The sequence below is a fragment of the Mustelus asterias genome, chromosome 21, assembly GCF_964213995.1.
Source record: "Mustelus asterias chromosome 21, sMusAst1.hap1.1, whole genome shotgun sequence".
NCBI classification, from domain to species: domain Eukaryota; kingdom Metazoa; phylum Chordata; class Chondrichthyes; order Carcharhiniformes; family Triakidae; genus Mustelus; species Mustelus asterias.
The window spans coordinates 40451337-40479066 of NC_135821.1; the positions used below are offsets into that span (position 1 = coordinate 40451337).

The 27730-nt window shown below is 44.9% G+C and overlaps 1 pseudogene; it reads right to left on the minus strand.

Annotated features, from left to right (window-relative positions):
- Positions 1 to 27730, minus strand: part of LOC144508893 (dynamin-like GTPase OPA1, mitochondrial) — a 162521-nt pseudogene that overhangs the window by 91497 nt on the left and 43294 nt on the right.

Below are 27730 nucleotides of genomic sequence, written 5' to 3' on the forward strand. Positions count from 1 at the left end.
CCAGTTAAAGCGATGTATCTATTTCCCCATATCAAAAATGACTTTTAGAAACTGCTGTTGTTCAGATATCATTGGACCTGCCTTCTTCTGAAACAACCAACTGTTCGAGCGTTGCTTGTAAGGAAGAGAGTGAGTGTGAGAGAGAGAGAGGGTGAGATTTAATGGCCTCATTCGTCCCGAAACCATAATATCCCGCCCAAAGTCAATAGACTTTACCATGGTTTGCCCCTTGCCCGCTCTGATTTCCGTGGCAGGCGGAACAGTAAAATTCCAGCCAGAGATATGGTATTCATCTACCTCACCAAGACAATTATTCTGCACTAATATAATATTGCATCTTATTATGAGACATTTGAAATATTCGCTGGAATTCTACTGCCCTGCCCACCACGGAATAAGAGCGGGCGAGGAGCAGACAACACAAATGTCCGTGGTCGTCGGGCGGGAATTTCTGGCTTCGGTTTGAGCAAGGCCGAAAAATCTGGCCCATTGAGTCAGTCATATTCTTGTAAGAACTTCCTCTTCCTCTCATACAATGTAAGTGAAGGGGAGAAGCATTTCTGCTTTGGGCACCATTCGTGATCTGGGTTCAAACTGCACCCAAAATGGTGTTGTTTTTGAACCTTTCTCTTTCTTGTTCTTGCGTATAATTGTCAAGAATCGGGCATGAAGTAATGCACTCAAGAAACCTTTCAGGAGGTTAGTTTTAAAAAAAAATTTGCTTTAAAAATAGTTCCTTGACATAGTTATGAGTTACAAGGGTGACATTTGCAGGAAGTGCGTACAAATGAGGCTCCCAATAGATCGCTTAGACCGACTGGAGCGTCAGGTGGACACACTTAGGAGCATGCATATGGCAGAGAGCATCATAGACAGAGTTCCAGGGAGGTGACCACACCAAAGGTTGAGGAAGATAGATGGGTGACAGTCACAAACAGCAGGAGACCCCTGAGGCTGTCCCCCTCCCTCTGTCAAACAAATACATCGTTTTAGATGCTGTTGGGGAGGACAGCGTATCAGAGGATGATGACAGCAGTAGCCAGGCACCACTGCTGACTCTGCTGTACAGCAGCGAGGGTCAAGTTGGTGCCACTGTTGCGTTGTCTGCCCCTGACCTGCTCCAATTCTGTGCAGTGGTAGTTGGGAATTCAATAGTAAGGAGTACAGTCAGGCACTTCTGTGACTGCAAACAAGACTCCAGGATGGCCTGTTGCCTCCCTGGTGCCAGGGTCAAGAACATCTCTCAGCGGGCACAAGGGCCCACTGCACTGCATTGTGCACTGCAAGGGCACAAGGAAGCAGGAGGCCAGTAGTCGTGGTCCACATTGGAACTAACAACATAGGTAGGAAGGAAAATGCTGTCCTGCAAAATGAGTTCAGGGAGTTGGGAAGGCAGCTGAAATGCAGGATCTCCGGGGTTGTATTCTCAGGAATGTTCCCTGTGCCACGTGGTAGTGAGGCAAGTAATAGGAAGATAGAGCAGCTTAATAAATGGCTTGAGAGTTGGTGCAGGAGAGAGGGCTTCAAATTTTTAGACCACTGGGATCTCTCCCATGGCAGATGGGAGCTTTACAAAAGGGACGGGTTGCATCTTAACTGGAAGGGCACGAACATCCTAGCGGGGAGACCTGATCGTCCAGTTCGGATGGATTTAAACTAATAAGGTGGGGGGTGGTGGGATCCACAGCAGTGGGTCAGGGAGAACAGACTGTGGACAACTCAGTAAAATGGGTCCAGTAAGGCTAAGAGAAAGAAAACACAGGGAGAGTGTACAAAACATGACAGGACAGATGGCCTGAGGTGTGTTTGCTTTAACGTAAGGTATATGACAGGTAATGCAGATGAATTTAAAGCTTGGATTACTACCTGGAATTATGATGTTGAGGCAATTATGGAGACTTGGATGAAAGAAGGACAGGATTGGCAGTTAAGCATTCCAGGATTTAAATGCTTCAGGCATGATAGAGAGGGTAACAAAAGAGGTGAGGGTGTTGCTTTACTGATTAGGGAGAATGTCACAGCCAAACAGAGGGAGGACACCTTGGTGGGATCATGCAATGAGGCCATAAAGGTAGAACCAAGTAATAAGAATGGTGCAATCACATGTTGGGGTTGTACTACAGATCTTCCAACAGCCAGTGTGAAGTGGAGGAACTGATATGTCAACGGATTATGGGAAGATGTAAAAACAGCAGGGTTTTTATGATGGGCGATTTTAACTTCTCCAATATAGACTCAGATTCCTTTAGTGCCGGGGCTTGGACGGGGCAGAGTTTGTTCAGCGTGACCAAGAGTCCTTCTTGAGGCAATATGTAGATCGTACAACTGAGGAAGAGGCTATCTTAGACCTGGTTCTGGGAAACGAGCCCGGACAGGTGATTGATGTCTTACTGGGGGACCATTTTGGGAACAGTGATCACAATTCTATAAGTTTCAAGACACTTGTAGAAAAGGATAGAAGTACTCCCAGAGTGAAGGTTAACTACGACAGTATTAGGCAGGAGCGAGGGAATGTAGACTGGAGGCGGCTGTTTGTGGGTAAATCCACATCCGATATGTGGGAGTCTTTTAAAAGTCAGTTGTTAACAATTCAGGACAATTTGTTACGGCTCTTCAGGGGGGTTTAAACTAATTTGTCAGGGGAGTGGGAAAGGGAGTTGTAGTCCAGAAGTCAGAGAGGGTGGTGAGGTATTGGGGAAGGTATCAGGGTCAAGGGTGGGTACTGGTAGACAGGAAGGTGGGTTGAAGTGTGTCTACTTCAATGCAAGGAGCATCCGGAACAAGGTAGATGAACTTGGGGCGTGGATTGGTACTTGGGACTACGATGTTGTGGCCATTATGGAGACGTGGGTAGAACAAGGACAGGAATGGTTGTTGGACGTTCCGGGGTATAGATGTTTCACTAAGTGTAGGGAAGCTGGTAAAAGAGGTGGAGGAGTGGCATTGTTAATCAAGGATAGTTTAACGGCTGCAGAAAGGCACTTCGTGGGGGATCTGCACACTGAGGTAATATGGGCTGAAGTTAGAAATAGGAAAGGAGCGGTCACGTTGCTAGGAGTTTACTATAGGCCCCCAAATAGTAATAGAGATGTGGAGGAAGAAATTGCTAAGCAGATTATGGATATGTGTGGGGGTCACAGGGTAGTTGTCATGGGGGACTTTAACTTTCCAAATATTGATTGGAACCTTTGTAGGTCAAATAGTTTGGATGGGGCAGTTTTTGTGCAGTGTGTGCGGGAGGGTTTCCTGACACAATATGTGGATGGGCCGACTAGAGGTGAGGCCACATTGGATTTGGTACTGGGAAATGAACCGGGCCAAGTGTTAGATTTGGTTGTGGGAGAGCAATTTGGAGATAGTGACCACAATTCGGTGTCTTTTGTTATTGCAATGGAGAGGGATAGGGCCGTACGGCAGGGCAAGGTTTACAATTGGGGGAGGGGTAATTATGATGCGATTAGGCAAGAATTAGGGGGCATAAGTTGGGAACAGAAACTGTCAGAGAAAGGAACTAATGAAAAGTGGAACTTTTTCAAGGAACAAATACTGGATGTCCTTGATAGGTATGTTCCTGTCAGGCAGGGAGGAAATGGCCGAGTGAGGGAACCATGGTTCACAAAAGAGGTGGAATGTCTTGTGAAAAGGAAGAGGGAAGCTTATGTAGGGATGAGGAAACAAGGTTCAGATGGCTCGATTGAGGGTTACAAGTTAGCAAGGAATGAGCTGAAAAAGGGGCTTAGGAGAGCTAGGAGGGGACATGAGAAGTCCTTGGCGGGTCGGATCAAGGAAAACCCCAAGGCTTTTTACTCTTATGTGAGGAATAAAAGAATGACCAGGGTGAGGTTAGGGCCGGTCAAGGACAGTAGTGGGAACTTGTGTATGGAGTCAGTAGAGATAGGCGAGGTGATGAATGAATACTTTTCTTCAGTGTTCACCAAGGAGAGGGGCCATGTTTTTGAGGAAGAGAAGGTGTTACAGGCTAATAGGCTGGAGGAAATAGATGTTCGGAGGGAGGATGTCTTGGCAGTTTTGAATAAACTGAAGGTCGATAAGTCCCCTGGGCCTGATGAAATGTATCCTAGGATTCTGTGGGAGGCAAGGGATGAGATTGCAGAGCCTTTGGCGCTGATCTTTGGGTCCTCGCTGTCCACGGGGATGGTGCCAGAGGACTGGAGAATGGCGAATGTTGTTCCTCTGTTTAAGAAAGGGAATAGAAATGACCCTGGTAATTATAGACCGGTTAGTCTTACTTCGGTGGTTGGTAAATTGATGGAAAGGGTCCTTAGGGATGGGATTTACGACCATTTAGAAAGATGTGGATTAATCCGAGATAGTCAGCACGGATTCGTGAAGGGCAAGTCGTGCCTCACAAATTTGATAGAATTTTTTGAGGAGGTAACTAAGTGTGTTGATGAAGGTAGGGCAGTTGATGTCATATACATGGATTTTAGTAAGGCGTTTGATAAGGTCCCCCATGGTCGGCTTATGATGAAAGTGAGGAGGTGTGGGATAGAGGGAAAGTTGGCCGATTGGATAGGTAACTGGCTGTCTGACCGAAGACAGAGGGTGGTGGTGGATGGAAAATTTTCGGATTGGAGGCAGGTTGCTAGCGGTGTGCCGCAGGGATCAGTGCTTGGTCCTCTGCTCTTTGTGATTTTTATTAATGACTTAGAGGAGGGGGCTGAAGGGTGGATCAGTAAATTTGCTGATGACACCAAGATTGGTGGAGTAGTGGATGAGGTGGAGGGCTGTTGTAGGCTGCAAAGAGACATAGATAGGATGCAAAGCTGGGCTGAAAAATGGCAAATGGAGTTTAACCCTGATAAATGTGAGGTGATTCATTTTGGTAGGACAAATTTAAATGTGGATTACAGGGTCAAAGGTAGGGTTCTGAAGACTGTGGAGGAACAGAGAGATCTTGGGGTCCATATCCACAGATCTCTAAAGGTTGCCAGTCAAGTGGATAGAGCTGTGAAGAAGGCCTATAGTGTGTTAGCTTTTATTAACAGGGGGTTGGAGTTTAAGAGCCGTGGGGTTATGCTGCAACTGTACAGGACCTTGGTGAGACCACATTTGGAATATTGTGTGCAGTTCTGGTCACCTCACTATAAGAAGGATGTGGAAGCGCTGGAAAGAGTGCAGAGGAGATTTACCAGGATGCTGCCTGGTTTGGAGGGTAGGTCATATGAGGAAAGGTTGAGGGAGCTAGGGCTGTTCTCTCTGGAGCGGAGGAGGCTGAGGGGAGACTTAATAGAGGTGTATAAAATGATGAAGGGGATAGATAGAGTGAACGTTCAAAGACTATTTCCTCGGGTGGATGGAGCTATTACAAGGGGGCATAACTATAGGGTTCGTGGTGGGAGATACAGGACGGATATCAGAGGTAGGTTCTTTACGCAGAGAGTGGTTGGGGTGTGGAATGGACTGCCTGCAGTGATAGTGGAGTCAGACACTTTAGAAACATTTAAGCGGTTATTGGATAGGCACATGGAGCACACCAGGATGATAGGGAGTGGGATAGCTTGATCTTGGTTTCAGATAAAGCTCGGCACAACATCGTGGGCCGAAGGGCCTGTTCTGTGCTGTACTGTTCTATGTTCTATGTTCTAGTATGTCCCTGTAAAAATGAAGGATAAAGATGGCAGATTTGGGAACCCTGGATGACAAGAGAGATTGTCAGCTTACTGAAAAAGAAGAAGGAGGCATACATAAATTTCAGGAAATTGAAAATGGATAAGGGTCTTGAGGAATACAAAGATAGCAGGAAAGAGCTTAAACAAGGACTTAGGAGGGTTAAAAGGGGCCATGAAATGTCCTTGGCAGGCAGGATTAAGGAGAATCCCAAGGACTTTTATGCATATATAAGGAGGAAGAAGTCAGCTAGGGAAAGGGTGAGTGCACTCAAGGACAGTGGAGGGAATTTAAGTGTGGAGTCAGATTAGGTGGGTGAGGTCCTTAACAAGTACTTTGCATCAATATTCACAAAGGAGAAGGATGTGGTGGATGGTGAGTGTAGAAAGGAGGATATTGACATTCTAGGACATGTTGAGATAAAAAGGGAGGAGGTATTGGAGGTTTTGAAAAACATTAAGGTTAACAAGTCCCCAGGGCCAGATGGGTTCTATCCCAGAATACTCAGCGAGGGCGAGGGAAGAAATTGATGAGGCCTTGGCCAAAATCTTTATATCCTCTTTAGCCACGGGCGAGGTATCAGAGGATTGGAGAATGGCTAACATTGTTCCTCTGTTTAAGAAGGGCAGAAGAGACAATCCAGGAAATTATAGGCATGTGAGCCTCACATCAATGGTGAGGAAATTATTGGCGAAGATTCTTAGGGACAGGATGTACTCACATCTGTAAGAGAATAGGCTTATTAGTGATAGGCAGCATGGTTTTGTGAAGAGGAGGTCGTGTCTCACAAACGTGATTGAGTTCTTTGAGGAAGTGACAAGAAAAATTGACCTGGACAGGGCAGTGGATGTTGTACACATGGACTTTAGTAAAGCCTTCGATAAGGTTCCTCATGGCAGGCTGATATAGAAGGTGAAGTCATATGGGATCCGAAGTGAGCTGGTAAAATGGATACAAAACTGGCTTGGGCATTGAAAGCAGAGAGTAGGAGTGGAAGGGAACTTTTTTCACTGGAGGTCTGTGACAAGTGGTGTTCCATAAGGATCAGTGCTGGGGCCTCTGTTGTTTGTAATACATATATAAATGATTTGGAGGAAAATGTTAGTAGTAAATTTGCAGATGATACAAAAATTGGGGGAAGTAGTGGATAGTGAGGAGGATTGTCAGAGGATACAGCAGGATATAAATCGGCTGGAGACCTGGGCCGAAAGATGGCAGATGAAATTTAACCCTGACAAATATGAGGTGATGCGATTTGGAAGGTCGACTGCAGAAGGAAAGTTCATAGTCAATGATAGAGCCCTTAGATATATTGGCATGCAGAGGGATCTGGCGTATAGATCCACAATTCCCTGAAGGTGACAACTCAGGTGGACAAGGTGGTCAAGAAGGCAATGGCAATCTGGCCTTCATCGGTCATGGCATTGAGTTTAGGAATTGGAAAATCACTTTGCAGCTGTATAAGACTTTGGTTAGGCTGCATTTGGAGTATTGTGTCCAATCCTGGTCGCCACACTACCGGAAGGATGTTGATGCATTGGAAAGGGTATAGAAGAGATTTACCAGGATGTTGCCTGGTTTGGAGGATATGGACTATGAAGAAAGGTTGAACAAACTTGGATTGTTTTCATTGGAATGTCGGAGAATGAGGGGAGACCTGATAGAGGTTTACAAGATTATGACAATCCTGGATCAAGTGGATAGTCAGAGTCTTTTCAGAACCTTCTCACATGAAGGGTCAATTATTCAGGGGCATGGGTTGAATGTGCGAGGGGGGAAATTTAAAAGAGCTGCAAGGGGCAAGTTTTTCACACAGAGGGTGGTGAATGCCTGGAATGCGCTGCTGGAGGAGGTGGTGGATGCAGATTCTATAACAACATTCAAGAGGCATCTGGATAGATACATGAAGGGATAGAGAGATATGGATCACATAGAGGCAAGAAAATATTAGATTAGAGAGGCATCTGTGTCAGCACAGCCTGGGTGCTGAAGGGCCTGTTCTTTATAACTTGGTAAGAAATCTCACAACACCAGGTTAAAGTCCAACAGGTTTATTTGTAGCAAACGCCACTAGCTTTCGGAACTGGCTGTTCCTTCATCAGGTGGGTGGGTCTTTATAACTTGGTGTAGCTTATTTGTGCATGTATATCACAAAAAAAGCATTTTGATCAGAATGTCTAGTCCACCACTTGTGAGTAACCCAATTTTACTTAATTGACTTCAAATACCACGATGATTATTACATTGTTGTTTTGGGGGCTTAGCTATGTCCAAATTGGCTACTGCATTCCTTACACTACAAATTACACTTCAGGAATACTTAGTTGGCTGTGAATTGCTTTGGGACATTTTGAGGTCATAAGAGATGCCATATAACGACAAGTCTTTTTTAGAACATTCACAACACTTTGAAACTATTGCGTTATACACTTTGAGATAATATATTGTTGCCTTTTTTAAAAATAAAGAATAGGCGAATGTTTGTGTGCTTGCGATCCCAATTGCAAAATGGCAAACAGACAATGCTGGCATGCAGCAGGTCAGGAAAATCAATCCTTTCTTTTCTTAAACAGAGACTATAAGCAAAACCTTTAGGAACACAGATTGATGCACTTGCCAAGGTCAGACCATTGCAAGCTGAGACTCCTTTCAGAAAAAAAAGAATGACATTGATGGCAAAAAACCCACTGAAACGATTAAAGCTCTTGCTCTTCTTACAGCGAGACACAAAGAGGTTTATGTGTTGTTCTTTATTCCCCCGAAAGAAACAAGACTTGCCACTGGAAAAAGGTCAGGCCTGACAGGTCCGAATCATTCTACATGATGCATGGACAACGGGGCGTTAAAATGTAAGCACATCCTTTAGCCAGGTCTCACTCAGGTATCAGGTAAACAGACTATCTGTTTATTTACCAGAATGTTTCCAGTTGGCTTTAGATTGGGCTGAATGGGCAATATTCCAACTGAGATTTAGGTGGATTGGTTATGCTAAATTGTCCCTTAGTGTCCCAAGATGTGTAGGTCAGGGAGATTAGCAGGGTGTATATGTGGGGTTATGGGGATAGGGCCTGGGTGGGATGCTCTGTCGGAGCATCGGTGCAGACTCGATGGGCCAAATGGCCTCCTTCTGTACAGTAGGAATTCTACGATTATATGAAAATTGCCAAGCTTCCAGAACCATCTTTTGAAGTAAGGTCATGAGCGGGGGGGAGGGAGCAGGTTGATGGAACAGGCTGAAGAAGTGCCCACACATTGCTGCTTGAATTCTGGCATGTATCAGAAAGAGACAGAAATATGTCCCATTCTAAGGGCGGGATTCTCCGGTTAGTCCATGGTGGGACCTGTTGTGAGCGGGAATGGAAAGTAGGGCATTCCAGCCAAAACTCCACTCACTTTTAGTGGCACTGGAGAATCCCAGCCGCGAATGAGGACGCAGGAATTTGGCCTAAATTTCCTCCCCTCCCTACACTGTGACATTTCTGCACCTAAAAGGGCCAGAATTTTTTCTTATATTTTTCTCTTTATGATGTAATTAATATTGAAGTAATGAGTTGATACCACCTGGCAATTCTGTATTTTAAGAATTCATCACCAAACTGATTTAATGTTTTGTTTAACTTCAGTTTATGAACCTGGATATCTTGGTTCAATAAATGTTAACAAGAGTGTGAGAAACATCCTGCCTAACTACCAACATGGATAGACGCAATGCTTCCCATTATTATTCTGAGGATCTCACAATCACAAGGTCAGATATTTAGACTTGCATTATGAGATATGATTAAAATGTGCTATTTTTGCAAGATTATAGCTCTGGAGATTTAGGATGCTGTAAATCAGTCCCAAAATATTGCAAACATATTGCAATTGATTGAGAACACCATGTCCATTCACATGAAGCCCAATGAATTCACGGTGGCACAGTGGTTAGCACCGCTGTCTCATAGCACCAGGGACCCGCATTCAATTCCAGTCTTGTGTGACTGTCTGTGTGGAGTTTGCTCATTCTCCTTGTGTCTGCATGGGCTTCCTCTGGGAGCTCCAGTTTCCTCCAAAGATGTGTGGGTTAGCTGGATTGGCCATGCTGAATTGCCCCTTAGTGTCAAGGAGGTTAGTAGGATAAATGTGTGGGGTTACTGAGGTAGGCCTGAGTAGGATTATTTTCAGTGCAGGCCCGATGGGTCGAATGGCCTCTTCTGCACTGTAGGATGCTGAAATCGCTGGTTAATCTTTCTATTAAATATTCCCAATCCAAGTTTGGTGGTGAAGCTGTCAATCTATATGTCGATTTGAGTGCTTGAGCCAAGGAATTATCTTTTAGAATTTTTGGCCATTGTGCTGTACATGAAGACAATTCAGGCATTGCTTGCAGTAAAACATGATTGAAAAAAATGAGTGTTCAGCTCATCGAGCTTCTCTGTTCAATTTTTGGGAAATATATGCAAAATGGCCACAACCACAGTCGACTCAGTGGTCACGTGATGACAAGATAGTGGCTACTTGAAGGCTCACGTGACAGATGTGCGGGAATTCTCTCCGGAGCACGGACAAAGTGAAGGATGTAAGAGCTGCTCAGAATACTGAAGAAAGTAGCTCTAAATCCTTGGTTACTGTTCATTGGAACCCAACACTTCTACAACCACCATCACCATCCTGAGGAGATCACATGGCTAACCTGACTCTGTTCAGGGCTATTCCATAGCTCACAGGATCATTCAACACAGAAGGAGGCCAATCAGTCCATCTTGCCAGTGCCATATATTTGAAACAGCTGGGGAGGTGGTGGCCCCGTGGTATTATCACTGGACTATTAATCCAGAAACTCAGCTGATGTTCTGGGGACCTGGGTTCGAATCTTGCCATGGCAGGTGGTGGAATTAGAATTCAATAAAAAATATCTGGAATTAAGACTCTACTAATGACCATGAAACCATTGTCGATTGTCAGAAACATCCCATCTGGTTCACTAATGTCCTTTAGGGAAAGAAATCTGCCATCCTTACCTGGTCTGGCCTACATGTGATGCCAGAGCCACAGCAATGTGGTTGACTCTCAACTGCCCTCTGAAATGGCCTAGCAAGTCACTCAGTTAAAGGGCAACTAGGGATGGGCAATAAATGCTGGCCCGCTAGCAATGCCCACGTTCCATGAATAAAAAAAACCTAGTTCCACTTTCCTACTTTTTCCTCAGATAAGGCAGTCTTGTGATGCAGTGGTAGTGCCCCACCGCTGGACCAGAAGATCCAGGTTCAAGTCCAACGCCAGAACTTGTTGGCCATGGAAGGAACATTCTTGATGTGGAGAAGCCGGCTTGGACTGGGGTAAACACAGTAAGAAGTTTAACAACACCAGGTTAAAGTCCAACAGGTTTATTTGGTAGCAAAAGCCACACAAGCTTTTGGAGCTCACCTGAAGAAGGGGCTTGGAGCTCTGAAAGCTTGTGTGGCTTTTGCTACCAAATAAACCTGTTGGACTTTAACCAGGAACATTCATAACAGGGTTCAACTGGCTGATAATGAGCTTGGTAATCCTTCCCCCACTATTCTCCAAAGGGTTAAAAAGCAGTCTGGGTGTGAAGATATGTGAACAACCACTCTTTCCCTAAGGCCCTGCATTTAAAAAAAACTTTTCTACGATATATTCAATTCCAATTTGCAAGTTACTATTGAATGTATTTCCATCAACCTGTCAGACAGTACATTCCTGATCGTAACAGCTCACTGCATTAAAAAAAATCTTATCTCCCCTGTGGATCTTTAGGCAATTATCTTATGCCTTTTGTGAGTTTGGCTATGAAGATGGGTTCTTTTTTGTAATGAACTATCACCAGTTCCAGTGCCGCACTAATGTGACAATCGGTCAAACATGGCACTCATTCCTTCTAACATCTATTGCCTTCATGGTTTTACCCTTCATTGGCCACTCATATTGCTACTGTCATCAGTCGGAAGTGTGATGGTTCCAATACTTGAGTAAAGCTGTGAGGAAGAATCTCCTGTGAGATTCCAACTCTGCTCAGGTGGAACTGTTCCCTTTCATGGCTACTCTCTCTTCCCTAATCCTTGCGGCTGCTTTGTGTCTAACTTACTTCACCGCTGATTCCATACGCCTTCGCCGAGAACATAACCCGTTTGTGAGGAATCTTATCTGCTGCTTCAGTGATTCAAAGTGGAAGATATCCATTGTGGCTATAAATCAATTTTAAAAGTACTTAAAACCGTAAAAAAAATCACGCAGCACTGTACGAGGTCATCCAGCCCATGGTGCTAGTGTTAGCTCATTGAAAGAGATACCAATTGGACACAACTTCCCACTCTCCATCCTTTCCTGCAATTTTTTCTTTAAGTGGAGATCCAATTCCTCTTTGAAGATTGTGCTGCACCTCAGGATGATCTAAGGTCAGAAAAGATACTACATAAAAAAAATTCATTTCTTCTCTTGATCCTACTGTGCCAATAATTCATCAGCAGGCTCCTGCTTCCTGTTGTGCTGAGCATAGATGCCGAAGGCCAAACGTTGCCCAAGGTTCCCAGCATGCCCCAGTGTGGATGCAAATATTGCCTGGGCACCAGGCTCATTATAGAAAGAGCATAAAATCATAGAATTGTAGAATGGTTACAGTGCAGAAGGAGGCCATTCAGCCCATCAAACCAGCCAGCTCTTAGCAGTTTAGCTCATCCTATCAACATCCCAGGGTTACCATTGACCCAAAAACTGAACTAGACCAGCCATATCAATAAAAGCAAATTACTGCGATGCTGGAATCTGAAACTAAACGAGAAAATGCTGGAAAATCTCAGCTGGTCTGGTAGCATCTGTAAGGAAAGAAAAGAACTGACGTTTCGAGTCCAGATGACCCTTTGTCAAAGCTGTCGTATCAACACTATGGCTACCAGAGCAGGTCAAAGGCTAGGAGTCCTGTGGCGAGTAACTCACCTTCTGACCGCACCCCCCCCCCCCCCCCCCCCCCGCCCCGCCAACCCGTCACCCGACAAACCCTGTCCACCATCTACAAGGCACAAGTCAAGAGTGTGATGGAATACTTTCCACTTGCCTGGGTGAGTGCAGCTCCAACAGCACTCAAGAAGCTCAACACCACCCAGACAAAACAGCCTACGTGATTGCTATCCCTTCCACAAACATTCAACTTCTCCACTACTGATGAACAATGGAAACCGTGCTTACCATCCACAAGATGCACTGCAGGAACTCAGCAAGGTTCTTTTGGCAGCACATTCCAAACACATCACCAATACCATCTAGAAGGAGAAGGGAAGCAGGCACATGGGAACACCACCACCTGGAGATTCTCCACCAAGCCACTCACTATCCTGACTTGGAAATATACTGTCGTTTCATCACTGGGTCAATATCCTGGGATTACCTCCCTAACAGCACTGTGGATGCATCCGCACCAGAGGGACTGCAGCAGTTCAAGAAGGCAGTTCACCACCATATTCTGAAGGGCAACAAGGAATGGGCGGTAAATTCTAGTCGAGCCAGCAACGTCCACATCCCATAAGTGAATAAAAATAGTCCCCTGCCCTTTGCCTGTAGCCCCACAAATCCTTTCTCTTCAGGTGCTTATCTAATGTTGACCGGGGTATTTCTAATATCCTGCGGACTTACTCAGCCAGCACTGTGTATAATGGATTTTACTCAAACACCTCTGCATATATCAAGCAGATGAACCAATAACCAAGTTGCAACTTTATTCCAAACAGTAAAAGACTTAAGTTTCACAACGTTCTCTCTCTCTCTCTAACTAATTGATCATTTTGAAATTTGTATACTATCCCGGATCTTTGTGATTCTGTCAGTACGTTGAACACTCAAGTCTGCCTCTCTCTCTCTCTCTCTGGTCTGGAAGGGAGCTGCTCTTGTCACTGCCGTGTCCTGATGTGCTTTTGTGGGAAGCTGGAGAGGTGGGTTCTCTCAAACACTGCTAGCATAGCTTTCTTATACCTGTCTGGCTACCTTCTGGAATCTTCCGAGGATTTGGCCTGTCAGTGCTTAGATCTGATTAGTTTCACATAATTGTTGATAGGTTTCAATGGGGTGTTAATGAGTTTCAAGGGTGGATCCTTTGTGTTTGTGTGCTAGATGTCTACTCTCAGCTTCTAATATGCATCAACTCTTGTTTCACTGATGCGTGTCTGTCCCATGTATACAGTGTGTGGTAAACCACTGTTAGCTTATTACCTGTATATGTGACATGCCTGGACACATCCCTGCTGGCCCTACCCGAGACTCCTCCCCCACCCGGTCCAGGTATAAAGGCGACTTCTCCCCACCCCCCTGCCTCAGTCTGGACCAGTTCATCGGCATGGGTGTGCTCCAAGTCTTTTGCTAATAAAAGCCTATTTGTTCTTGCGTACAAACTAGTCTTTGCTCGATTGATGGTGCATCACAGTGGTGATTTGTTTCTCAGGAAATGTATAACTGTCCTTTTACACCTGCTAATGTGTCCTGGTGCATCTTTGGTTTTCAATTGTCTGAACACGAATTCTGCAAAGGGCCTGTCTCCAGGCAGACTATTTTGGACTGGGGTAATCCCAGCATATGTTGCTTTTAGTCCAATTTCTATGTTAGTCTCTATGTCATTTTGCTGTGCCTGATGCTCATCTTCATTTGGTTTCCTTTCAATGATTCTATTTTACTCAAGCAGTCACAGGCTGTTACACTAATCTCCCTCTTTAGAACACCACAACTAAATCTGCTGCTCCCACACTCTCAGGCAGTGCATTCCAGGTCCTAACCATTCTGACACTCTGTGTAGAAGGTTTTTCCACATGTCACCTTTGGTTCTTTTTGGCAATCACCTTGAATCTGTGACCTCTGGTCCTCATCTTTCTGCTGATGGGAATAATGTTTCTCTTTCTACTCTGCCAAGATAGCTCATGATTTTGAACACCGCTATCAAACCTCCTCTTGACTTCAGAACCATTGAACCATAGGACCCTACAGTGTAGAAGGAAATATAGCCAGACCAGGAGCCAGGTCAGCACCCCAAGAATGATCCAACATTCTGGCATCCCATAGAATCCATAAAATCTCATAGTATGCCTACAGTGCAGAAAGAGGCCATTTGGCCGATCGAGTTTGCACCGACTCTGCGAAACATCTTTCTGCCCTAACTCCGTAACCCATGAACTTACCATGGCTAATCCACCTGCACATCTATGGACACCAAGGAGTAATTGAGCATGGCCAATCCACCTAATCTGCATATCTTCCAGACTATGGGAGGAAACAGGAACACCCGGAGAAAACCCACGCAGACACGGGGAGAACGTGCAAACTCCGTAGAACCATAGAAAATTACAGCTCAGAAACAGGCCATTTGGCCCTTCTTGTCAGTGCTGAACCATTTTTTGCCTAGTCCCACTGACCTGCACTTGGACCATATCCTCCACACCCCTCTCATCCAAGTTTTTCTTAAATGTTAAAAGTGACCCCGCATTTACCACTTTAGCCGGCAGCTCATTCCACACTCCCACCACTCTCTGCATGAAGAAGCCCCCCCTAATATTCCCTTTAAACTTTTCTCCTTTCACCCTTAACCCATGCCCTCTGGTTTTTTTCTCCCCTAGCCTCAGCGGAAAAAGTCTGCTTGCATTCACTCTATCTATACCCATCAAAATCTTATACACCTCTATCAAATCTCCCTTCATTCTTCTACGCTCCAGGGAATAAAGTCCCAACCTATTCAATTTCTGTCTGTAACTCATCTTCGCAAGTCCCGGCAACATCCTTGTGAACCTTCTCTGCACTCTTTCAACCTTATTTACATCCTTCCTGTAGTTGGTTCCCTGGCGTTGTGAGGCAGCAATGCTAACCACTGTGCTGCCCTCACCCCATTCTGCATCCCTGCACTCTACACATAGGGCTTGATTTTACCAAAACTTTGTGCCCGTTTTCGGGCGAGAAATCGCGGTAAAGTTGGGCGTCGAGCCTATACCGCGATCTGCACCCGATTCCGAGCAGATCGCGGCTTTACCGACACCCGATTTGGGTGCGGGTCCAGCCCGTGCCCGAATTGGGCGGCCCGACGATTTAAATGCATTAGCATGCATTTAAATTGACTTAATAAACCGCGCGCCCAACCCTGCCGCCAAATCCCACTTTACCGTCTTCTGGCCCGTTCCGGATCCGCGCTTTTAGCGACCTGCAGAATAAAAGTCCGAAGCGGATTTGTATTCTGCAGGGGAACCTCCAAAGCCCATCCTCCTCGACCATCCTTCGCAGACCCCCCCACTAACCACCCCAGCAGACCTCCCCCCCCCCCCCCGCCCCGCCCCGCCCCCCGGATCAGACTCCCCTGGGAGGCAGGCCCCCCCGGCAGACCCCCCTGCCCCCCTCCCCGGGATCGGACACCTCTGCAAGGCAGGCCCCCCTCGCCAGAGCACACCCCCAACCTACCTCGATCGCTGGTCTCCCTCCACCATCCTTCTGTTAGCGAGATAAGCTGTATGTTCCTCAGTGATGTTTAGCAGCCGTTCCAGTTCGGTTTTGGTTTCACTTCGAACATGCTGTTCTGGAGACCGTGATTTCCATTAGAACCACCTTTCTTGCCAATCCGTCCCCACCATATCATGAATTACAGATTCGGTATCTTGAAGACGGGTTTGCAAGGTTTCTTCCAGGAAATGGATAGCTGCATCCCACTGCTGTTTCTCAGATATGGAACGATCTTCTAAAGCATTGTGCTGGATGACTTGCAGACTGTCTTCAGCCTGCTCATCCCATCTGTGACGTTTTATACTTTCATCTTTAACAGCATGTTTTAGTTTGTCAAAGATATCAAAATGGTCCTTCCCTTTGTGCTCTGACAGAAATCGAGCAAATTCATCCTCCAAGGTTCCCCAAGCAACCTCGACTGCTTTGTGAGGCAATTGTTTGTCAGTCCACTGCTTGAGCTTGATGCCCACTGTGGTATTGAATGTGCCTGAATTCACAGACTGGGCAGCAGGAAGGTCAATATTCTCTATCACATGTGTAGAGACTCTTTCCCACAGTTTCCTTTGTAGAATCTCTTCCCAGTGTTTTGGAGTAACCTGACCTAAGCTGATCACTTCATCCAGAATTCCATTCTTTGCCTTCTCGTATAGTTCATTCCTGTCGACTTCCCTCAGCCGAGGATAGTTGTTCTTCCATTCAGTTTCAAGGTTGAAGCGAGTAGCTTTAAATGCATCAGCCTGTTGTTCCACAGACTCGCGCACCATCTTCCAGAAACAGTCTGAAACTGCTAGGCTCAAGTTCTTAGTTGTCACTTGATGTGCTTTCAGCATCCCTGTCTTCAACAATTTTGAATTCTGAAAGAACTCTCCTTCATAATCTTTTATGGAATCAATACCTTCATTGGTGTTGCCTCTACCGGTAACAACTGGCAAGTAACCCGAAGCCTTCATTGGAAACAACTTGCCTTCCACAATCTGTTGAATCCGACTTGGACTGGCCAGGTTTTTCTCAGCTAGATCCACTTTGGTCAACACAAAGATGGTCCTTCTGCCTTGTAGGTCCATCTGGCTCACCAAGTCAGTTACAATACTGCGTAAAGCATCTACTGAACCATCTTGGATACAAAGGATAATAAATGGTACTGGTCGATCTTCCTAGTGTTATCAGTACTGTAACATCAGGAATGGCTGCCGACACCAAGGATATAATTTTTAACATAAGCAAGGCTTACATGCAGAACCCTAATGCCATTATCCTTTGTGGGGGGGGGGGGGCCGGGGGGGGGGGGGGGGTAACGATTGCTAACGATGAAGTTACAACAGTTCGTAAAAACCTGGAGGCCAAAGATGTAGATGTGGGCATCATTCTGATTAAAGAGACTTGGCACCAAGTTTACTGAAAACACTTTCTAATGGAATCGTTGAACCATTGTAATCTTTGCAGAAGAGGTTTCCACTATTACCAACGGCATTTTGTAGATTCTGAGCTTGAATGCAATAACGTTATCCTGTTCTGGCGCATTCAGCGAATGCTAGCTATTACAGCAAACACAATCTGACAACAGCTAACAAATACTGAAGTGAGGCGCCTCGAAAAGAATGTGAAAGAAGTGTTGGAGGGTTTTGCTGATGACAATGCTAAAAAAATTCAACTGTTGACAGGAAGGCGAGTTCAACTGGCAGAGGACCTCAACAGGGTTCGTGAGATTCAAGAGAAGTTAGAAGTATTCATTGAAGCTCTTCATCAAGAAAAATAACACTGTCTCTCGTCACACACTGCCATACATCCCCCCATCCTCCCACCGCCCCCCCAGAGGATGATCCATCACCCCCCCTCTCCTCCTCCCACCCCCCCACCGCCACCCCCCCCCCCACCCTCCCAGATATCTGGGTCAGAGAGCCGCTTTCTCTGCTTTTTCCTCCCCGCCCGGACGCGCTGTTTCAGATTTTTTTTCGAACTGCGCATGCGCAGTTCAGGGCTCCAATCGGTCAGGCAGCGCTAAGCCCCGCCCACTGCGTGGTTCGGAGTGGAGCCGACAAAACGTGTATGGGCGCGCTGGAAAGAGTATTCCAGGCTCAGATCTATTTGACGCCCAGATTCGGCACTTCGACTCAAAGTGGTAAAATCAGGCCCATAGAGTCATAGACGTTTACAGCATGGAAACAGGCCCTTCAGTCCAACTTGTCCATGCCGCCCTTTTTTTTAAACCCCTAAGCTAGTCCCAATTGCCCACATTTGGCCCATATCCCTCTATACCCATTTTACCCATGTAACTGTCTAAATGCTTTTCAAAAGACAAAATTGTACCCGCCTCTACTGCTTGTTCCAGACACTCACCACCTCTGTGTAAAAAAATTGCTCCTCTGGACCCTTTTGTATCTCTCCCTCTCACCTTAAACCTATGCCCTCTAGTTTTAGACTCCCCTACCTTTGGGAAAAGATATTGACTATCTAGCTGATCTATGCCCCTCATTATTTTACAGACCTCTATAAGATCACCCCTCAGCCTTCTACGCTCCAGAGAAAAAAGTCCCAGTCTATCCAGCCTCTCTTATAACTCAAACCATCAAGTCCCAGTAGCATCCCAGTAAATCTTTTTTGCACTCTTTCTAGTTTAATAATATCCTTTCTATAATAGGGTGACCAGAACTGTACACAGTAGTCCAAGTGCGGCCTTACCAATATCTTATACAACTTCAACAAGACATCCCAACTCCTGTATTCAATGTTCTGACCAATGAAACCAAGCATGCTGAATGCCTTCTTCACCACTCTGTCCACCTGTGACTCCATTTCCAAGGAGCTAGGAGCCTGTACCTCTAGATCTCTTTGTTCTGTAACTCTCTCCAATGCCCAATCATTAACTGAGTAAGTCCTGCCCTAGTTCAGTCTACCAAAATGCATAACCTCGCATTTATCAAAATTAAACTCCATCTGCCATTCGTCATTCCACTGGTCCAATTGATCAAGATCCCGTTGCAATCCAAGATAACCTTCTTCATTTCCACTATGCCACCAATCTTGGTGTCATCTGCAAACTTACTAACCATGCCTCCTATATTCTCATCCAAATTATTAATATGAATGACAAATAACAGTGGACCCAGCACCGATCCTGAGGCACACCGCTGGTCACAGATCTACAGTTTGAAAAACAACCCTCGACAACCACCCTCTGTCTTCTGTCATCAGGCCAATGTTTCAATAAGCCACATGTTCCTCAATTTTATGATCTCACTTCCCTAGTGCTCCTCCTGCAATAGCTGATTTCCCAACACTAGCTAACTGCACAGGAGGCTTCACTCAGTAACCTATAACCTCTCTAACCTTTCCTGCCATCTTGTTCTGAGTTAGAATGGGCTTTAAAATAGTAACAGGCAAAATGAACAGCATAGTTAAAGATTTAATTGCACTAACATCACAGATTTAGAGCACTTCTGGAAATATACAGGAACGCACACAAACTCTAAACAGAAAATTCACGCAGATACCAGGCTAATCTGGAATGTAAGCAGGGATGGACTCAATCATCACAAATCAATAGATGTGCTATTGTATGTTACAGAGGGTAAAATGGGTTATCCTCCAATGCATCATGCGGCATCAGTGGTCATTAATTATTGTTACTGAGTTGGCGTTTTATTATTGCCTGCTCTCTATTGTAAAAAACACACACAAAAATAAATCAAGTAGATGCTATGGATAGAACAGCATTTTATTTGTATTGATTTTTGATTTAGTGAGTCAGGAGAAACAGTGCCCATTGGCAGAAAGGTCAGCAACCCAGAGGATAGGGATTGAAGATAATCAGTAACAGAGCTGAGGGGAGATGAGATTGTTTTTATGGGTGACCTGTTGGGACATGGGATACACTGGCTGACAGGAAAGAGATTAGAGAATCTCATGAGAGAATCATTGCTTGTCTCCTGTTTTACTATTTATACAGGCCTCAACACAACATGGGAGGTTGTGTGTGTGTCTCGAGGTCCTGATTCTGGATACTGGTCATCCTGATCTTGTTACTGGTTTTCCATGAATTGTTTACCACTTGACACACATAATTATTACTCCTGATATAGAGTCATAGAGATATACAGCACGAAAACAGGCCCTTCGGCCCAACTTGTCCATGCCGACCAGGTTTCCTAAGCTGAACTAGTCCCATTTGCCGATGTTTGGCCCATATCCCTCTAAACCTTTCCCTATCCATGTACCTGTCCAAATGTATTTTAAATGTTGTAATTGTACCCGCCTCTACCACCTCCTCTGGCAGCTCATTCCAAATACGCACCATCTTCTGTGCGGAAAATCTGTCCTTTTCAAATCTTTCCCCTCTCGCCTTAAACCTATACCCTCTAGTTTAGGACTCCCCTATCCTGTGGAAAAGACCTTGGTTATTCACTTTATCTCTGCCCCTCATGATTTTATAGACCTCCATAAGGTCACCCCTCATCCTCTGACGCTCCAAGGAAAAAGATCCCAGCCTATCCAGCTTCTCCTTATAATTCAAATCTTCCAGTTCCGGTAAGAACCTTATAAATCTTGTTTGCACTCTTTCCAGTTTAACAACACCCTTCCTACAGCAGGGCGGTCAGAATTGTACACAGTACTCCAAATGTGGGCTCACCAATATCTTTTACAGTTGTAATTTGAAGGCCTCCCACTTGCTGGACGTTCCTTTACCTGGTCTCTTGTGGAAAAGTGAAAATAGCAGTTATGACATGCAAATGGCTTTAAACTTTCCTCCATTTATTTTCTTGTGACGGAGATGGATACATAATTGACAATTGAACTTCAATATTGGTAAGTATGAGGCTGTAGGCTTTTGCAACAGGATTTTAGAAGGCCACATACTCCTTGGAAATAATGTAAATGGGGTGGAGGAACAAAAGGATCAAGTTACTGTTATGACGCGGAAGTGGTTTTTCCCTCTGCGTGATTTTGGAACCATCCAAAGGGGTACCTTGCCTTGTAATCTTATACGAATGTGTCTGAGGCAGTCGGACACTACCGGTTTTGGTAAATTAAAGCAGGATCTGACACTCTCTATCATGAACAATTAAAAGGTCTTTATTTTAAAACTGTTTTTGATTTGATTTGATTTCGATTGTCACATGTATGAGAATACAGTGAAAGGTATTGTTTCTTGCATGTTATACAGACAAAGCATACCGTACATAGAGAAGGAAGGAGAGAGTGCAGAATGTAGTGTTATAGTCATAGCTAGGGTGTAGAGAAAGATCAACTTAATGCGAGGCAGGTCCATTCAAAAGTCTGATGGCAGCAGGGAAGAAGCTATTCTTGAATCGATTGGTATATGTCCTCAGAACTTTGTGTCTTTTTGCCGACAGAAGAAGGTGGAAGAGAGAATATCCGGAGTGCGTGGGGTCCTTGATTATGCTGGCTGCTTTTCCGAGGCAGCAGGAAGTGTAGACAGAGTCAATGGATGGGAGGCTGGTTTGCGTGATGGATTGGGCTATTTTCACGATCTTTTGTAGTTTCTTGCGGTCTTGGGCAGAGAAGGAGCCATACCGTGCTGTGATACTTGGGGCAGCACAGCTGCCTCACAGTGCCACACACCCGGGTTTGATCACTGTCTGTGTGGCGTTTGCATGTTCTCCCCGTGTCTGCGTGGGTATCCTCCAGGTGCTCCGGTTTCCTCCCACAGTCCAAAGATGTGCGGGTTAGGTGGATTGGCCATGCTAAATTGCTCCTTAGTGTCAGGGCGACTAGCGAGGGTAAATGCATGGGGTTATGGAGATAGGGCTTGGGTGGGATTGTGGTTGGTGCAGACTCGATGGGCTGAATGGCTTTCTTCTGCACTGTAGGGATTCTATGATAGAATTAGAAAGAATGCTTTCTAGGGTGTATCTGTAAAAGTTGGTGAGGGTCTGGAGAAACTGGTGACAACCTTATTAAAACAATTAACAAACTGAATAAACTCCCCAATACAATGCTGTTTGAATATTACAAGACTCATTCGGGAATAATGAAATAAATCCTTCTAGAATATAGTCACTCTCAAATAATATAATACCAGGCATCTGTTGGAAGTATGAACTTTCTTCTGATGCTTCCGTCTGGAACACTTTTTGAGTTGGTATCTCTTTCTCCTTCGACGGTGATTTTCTGAAGATATATATATATATAAATATATATAACTGCAGGATTCAATATGACAGCCTTGCCTCTCCCTCCTTCCGAAAAAGAGATGGCAAGCTTACGCTGACAGTTATTTCCTCTTCTCTGGGTTTAAATACCTGGAATTACCTCACAGTATTCCTGCAATCTGAGTGGCTTGAGGCTGTCAACAAACCTCACATTTGAATTCCATTGGTCCTGTGCCTCTGTGTCCTTGCTTTAAACGCATTGGTTCAATTCAAAAGCCTGTTTGGCTATGTTGGAACACTGACTGCTGCTTTGGATACAAATGTTACAAACCTGCTGCTGCAGTTTAAAATCCACAGAAAGCCACAAGCTTTTTAAAGAGACAATGCTATATGATTTCTTCTTTTGATTTCAGCATTTCTTTTCATTATTTGCATTTGTCCGACACCACATTTTTAACCTTATATATGCAACTTCATGACATCACAGAGACAAAAGTCACTAAAAGTAGCGACGCAGCTTAATGAGGCCACTAATAAAAAGCAAATGAAGTACCGGGGTCCATTTCCACAGGGATAAAATTGAGAAACAGTGAAGCCATGTCTTGGCTGAATGACACTTGGTGAGTCTTTCTTAATTCCATATTATAGAAATGATGTAGAGACACTGAAGAAAGTATAATCTTTTTTTTATTGGGTAATACCAGAACCAAGGGGTTCTATCTGTCAGTGTTGAGGGAGGCTCATGTGGCCAGAAGCACAGGCATGAGTTATTGGGCCAAGGGTCCTGTTTCTGTGTAATTTTGTAATCATAGAATCCCTGCAGTGCAGGAGGAGGCCATTCAACCAATCGGGTGGGATTTTACAGCCTTTCTCACCCTGAAACCATAAAATCCCGCCCGAGGTCAGCAGACCTTTCCATGGTCCAACCCTTGCCCGCTCCAATTCCTGTGGCAGACGGGACGGTAAAATTCTGGCCATTGGGCCTGCAACAGCCCTCTGACAGAGCATCTTACCCAGGACCGTCCTCTACCTTACCCCCATACCCACACATACTTACTCCATTAATGCCCTACCCTGGGACACTAAGGGGAAATTTAGCATGGCCAGTCCACCTCACCTGCAACACCTTTGCACTGTGGAAGGAAACTGGAGCACCCAGAGGAAACCCATGCAGACACGGGGAGAACATGCAGATTCCACACAGAGAGTCACCCAAGGAAACCTGGGTCCCTGGTGTTATGAGGCAGCAGTGCTACCCACTATGCCACCATGCCACCCTATAATGTCTTGTCAGCTTGACGAGTCAATCTTTTGACACTGAGAAGTATGGTAGGGTTGGGACAAAAAAAATCAGGTTTTGACTTATCCCTTCTCAATCACTGTATACTTGAGTTTGAGAGGCAAAGATTTCTCTCTTTTGACTTGTGTTACTCAATCAGCAATATTGACCAGTAAAGTGGGATAAATCCTTATCAAAGGCAACGTTTTGTACAATTCATTATTTTTGATGTTGCGAAGAGCAACAGGAAATAGATAAAATTGGATGCTGGAGCTCTCCCCAATCATGTATTCCATCTAAAATAATCCTAAACCTCTCAGCCTATAATTGACCTTGTCTCAACTAGAGCACTTATCAGTCAACTTTCCGTAGGTAAGGAAAATGCCTCACATCCATTTCACACAACATGGGGTTTTAATTGTTACCATTCTTGTAATATACCTTTAAGGGATAGCAGTCTGACATCAGCAGAAAGTAAGTGTGTCATGCAATCCAGTTTTAGTTTCACTTTTGCCTAAAACAGAGCAGACACACATTTAACTCTATTGCTGGTGTCCTCAAGCTTTATACTTTTGTATAGCTGTTCTCATGCGTCTAGTCTTAATAAATAAACCGACAATATGTTTACTCAATCCCTTATGAGTATTTGGTGCTTTCATATCATTATAAAAATACAACAACCACCTCCAGGTCACACCACTACCTTACTAAATTTTGGAGCAGTAAAGATACTCTACAGGTTATGAGGTAAATAGTCCATTTCTGGGAATGGTTCAGAGGGATACTGTCAATACTGTACTTGATGGAACAACAGTGGCTCTCCTGAGCTACAGAGTTGCAACACTAGGATCATCTGCCCTTGGCCAGCTCTGCTCAGAAAGCACAACCCACCACCACCCCCCTACCACCACCCCACTGCTACCACATGATCACACTCATCATTCTAGGTCCTTCCCTTCTCCGCACATCCCTGAAGGCTCGCTTCCTGCCTGCTTCCCTCCTTTCCTCAGACAAGCCAGCCCCTTATACTGCCGCCTCTCCTTTATTCTCTCCCAATCTCCCTTTCTGCCTTCGTTGGGTAGTCTTCTTCTCACCCTCCCTCCCTGCCTGCCTGCCTCGGACAGCCGAGCCGTTGTCTTTTGTTTGCTGCCATCTGATCTTAATCCTCACCTGTCATGGATCAACGCTTCCCAAAGTGGAAAAAGCAGCTGCTATCCATGCCAATCCCAGCAAGTTGATTACCTCACTTGCTACGTGCCACTGATATGCAGTTGTGAATCTAAAGGCATGTACTTCTGATAACTTAATTTGAAAGGTGCATTTAATTCTGGCAGGACTACCTTTTAAGTGCGTGCAAGACAGGTAGATGCATGTATAAAAACTTTCCAAAGCTTGCTATGGTCAAACCTCCCTGAACTATAATTTCATTCCTCACCTCCGGGAAGGATGGTTTTCAGTCTCCTGCTCAATTAAGTTCCATCAGCCCCTCTGCTTCATGCTCCTGATTCTTTTTGTTGATTTGATTTAATTTATTATTGTCATGTGTATTGGTATACTGGGAAAAGTATTGTTCCTTGCGCACTATACAGACAAAGCATACCGTTCATAGGATACATAGAGGAGAAGGAATGCAGAGAGTGCAGAATATAGTATTACTTTAAAGCTAGGGTGTAGAGAAAGATCAGCTTAACATAGCTCTTAGCATAGGCAGGTCCATTCAAAAGTCTGATGGTAGCAGGGAAGAAGCTATTCTTGAGTCGGTTGGTGCGTGTCCTCAGACTTTTGTATTTTTTTCCCAACAGAAGAAGGTGGAAGAGAGTATGTCCAGGGTGCATGGGGCCTTTGATTATGTTGGTTGGTTTTCTGAGGTGGCGGGGAGTGTAGACAGAGTCAATGGATGGGAAGCTGGTTTGCATAATGGACTGGGCGACATTCACAACCCTTTGTAGTTTGTTGCGGTCTTGGCCAGAGCAGGAGCCATACCAAGGATAGATCCAGAAAGGATGCTGTGAGTTGCACAAGATCCTGCTCAGTTTCTTTGTACATATTCCATAAAAACCATTGATGATTCTGAACACCTCTAAAAAACTCTCTTCCTAATCTTCTCTGCTCTAAGAATAACAACCCCCTCTTCTCTAGCCCCTTCGGGTCACAAGGTCCACATCACAGCCGCAACCCTTCCAGTAAATCTTCCTTGCACCCACGCTTCTGTTTAGAAATGTTGATTGATCCACCACGTATTTCCAGAATTTCCTGCTTTGCTTTCGGCATTCCGCACTTATTTTTTTCACTTTGTATCGATTCACAGTGTTAAACATCTCAAATTCCTTCCAGCGAACTCATTCTTGACTAGACACAGATACGTCCCCTGCTGATATTGTCACAGGAATTCTTGAGTCAGAAGGAAACAGTGATTGACAACCTGTTTGTCTAAAACAAATCTCAAAATTCTCCAGACGTTAATTATTTAGTTGTTTAAAATTATGGAGTAGTTTGAACAAAAATTTAATCCCCAGGTCCTTTCTCCCGCTTTATATAAGTTGAAGGGTGGTTAACTTGATACCTCAATGTTTGCTGATGTGCTTGCTTTAAATAAACAATGAATGATTTCGCAATTCCTAAGATGTGAATATAATCTATTAACCTTTAGAAAGTGCATTGTCTATAAAACTGAACTCAAAAGAAAGTTATTCCAACTGTTATACCACTCTTAGGGCAGGATCACCCCAAATCCGAAAAATCCTGCCCGAGGTTAATGAACCTTTCCATGGTCCACCCCTCATCGGCTACAGTTCCCATGGCAGGTGGAACGGGAAATTATGGGCTGGGATGAGTAGGAGACTAATTTTAAAACACGCACATCAAAAAGTTTGTGTGTAAGTTTTGAAAATAATTATGTTAAATTAAGACCATGGACAATATTACATTGTGTCCTTGTTAGGACATGAGTGTGGCTATCTCTCAGATACTTCCAAAGACTGGGAATCTTCCATGGTCAATAGGCCTGGCGAGCTGGGAAGATAGCATTTGGGCAGTGGGGGGATATGTAAAGAGAGGTTTTTGCCCATGTGAAACAAGCTTTACAGTTGTTGACATTGCTCATTCAATTAGACCTGAGCAAGCCATTAGTAGTCACTTGTGACACCTTGCCACACAGAATTGGAGCAGTTCTATCCCATAGAATGGCAGATGGGGTGGGAGGAGATGTCCAATTGCGTTTGCTTCGAGGACTTTGTCAGATGCTGGGAAAAAATACTCACAAATCGACAAAGAAAGCCTAACAGTCACCTACGCGGTGAAGAAATTTCACCAGTACATCGATGGACGCCATTCACCACCGTGCCTGACAATAAGCCATTGCTGGGGCTTTTCCGGGAGGATAAGCCAGTGTCGCCGATTGCCTCCGCCAGGGTGCGGAGATGGGCCTTGCTGCTGGCAGTATATTGCTAAACTTTCCAGCATAGGCTGGGAACATAGATCTCGAATGCAGATGCCCTTAGTCGTTTCCCACTGTCACAGACCATACCATCATTGCCGGTTCTGCAGGAGATAATATTTTAAATACCCTGCCTGTCTCAGCCGCATACATTATGTCACGGACAGATGGGGACCCAAGTGTCAAGAAAATGGTGCTGATATGTTGGAACTTCAACAAGGTAGAGCAAATGAAGTTGTATTTGTAACACAGGGACGAGATAACCTGCCAAGATATGGTGCTATTGTGGGGGGCCCTTGCAATTGTTCCTCCCCCGCAGCAACGACCACTGCTCCAAGAGTTGCATCTTCTACAGAGCAAAATGAAAGTGCTGGCAGCAGATATATCAGGTGGCCTGGCATTGACAGAGAAATTGAACAAATGGTTGGGCAGTGTGAAAGTTGCCAGACTCAGCATCATTACCGCAGTAATGAACCTGCATCCCTGGGAGAGGCCAGGCCATCTGTGCTCGCAGTTTTTGCTGGGCTTTTTTGGGGCACATGTTCCCAATCCTAGTGGATGTCCATTCCAAGTGGCTGAATGTTCAGCTCATGTGATTCACCACCGTTACATCTACTACTGATAAACTGAGGCAGATCTTTGTGATCCATGGTTTTCCTGAAGTGTCAGTGTCAGACAGCGGAACGACGTTTATGGCAGACGAATTTCAGACTTTTATCAAGTCTAATGGCATTCATCATGTCAGGATGGCCCATGACTATTCTACCTCAAATGGGTTCGCAGAAGGAGACATGCAGACATTCAAGGTCTCCA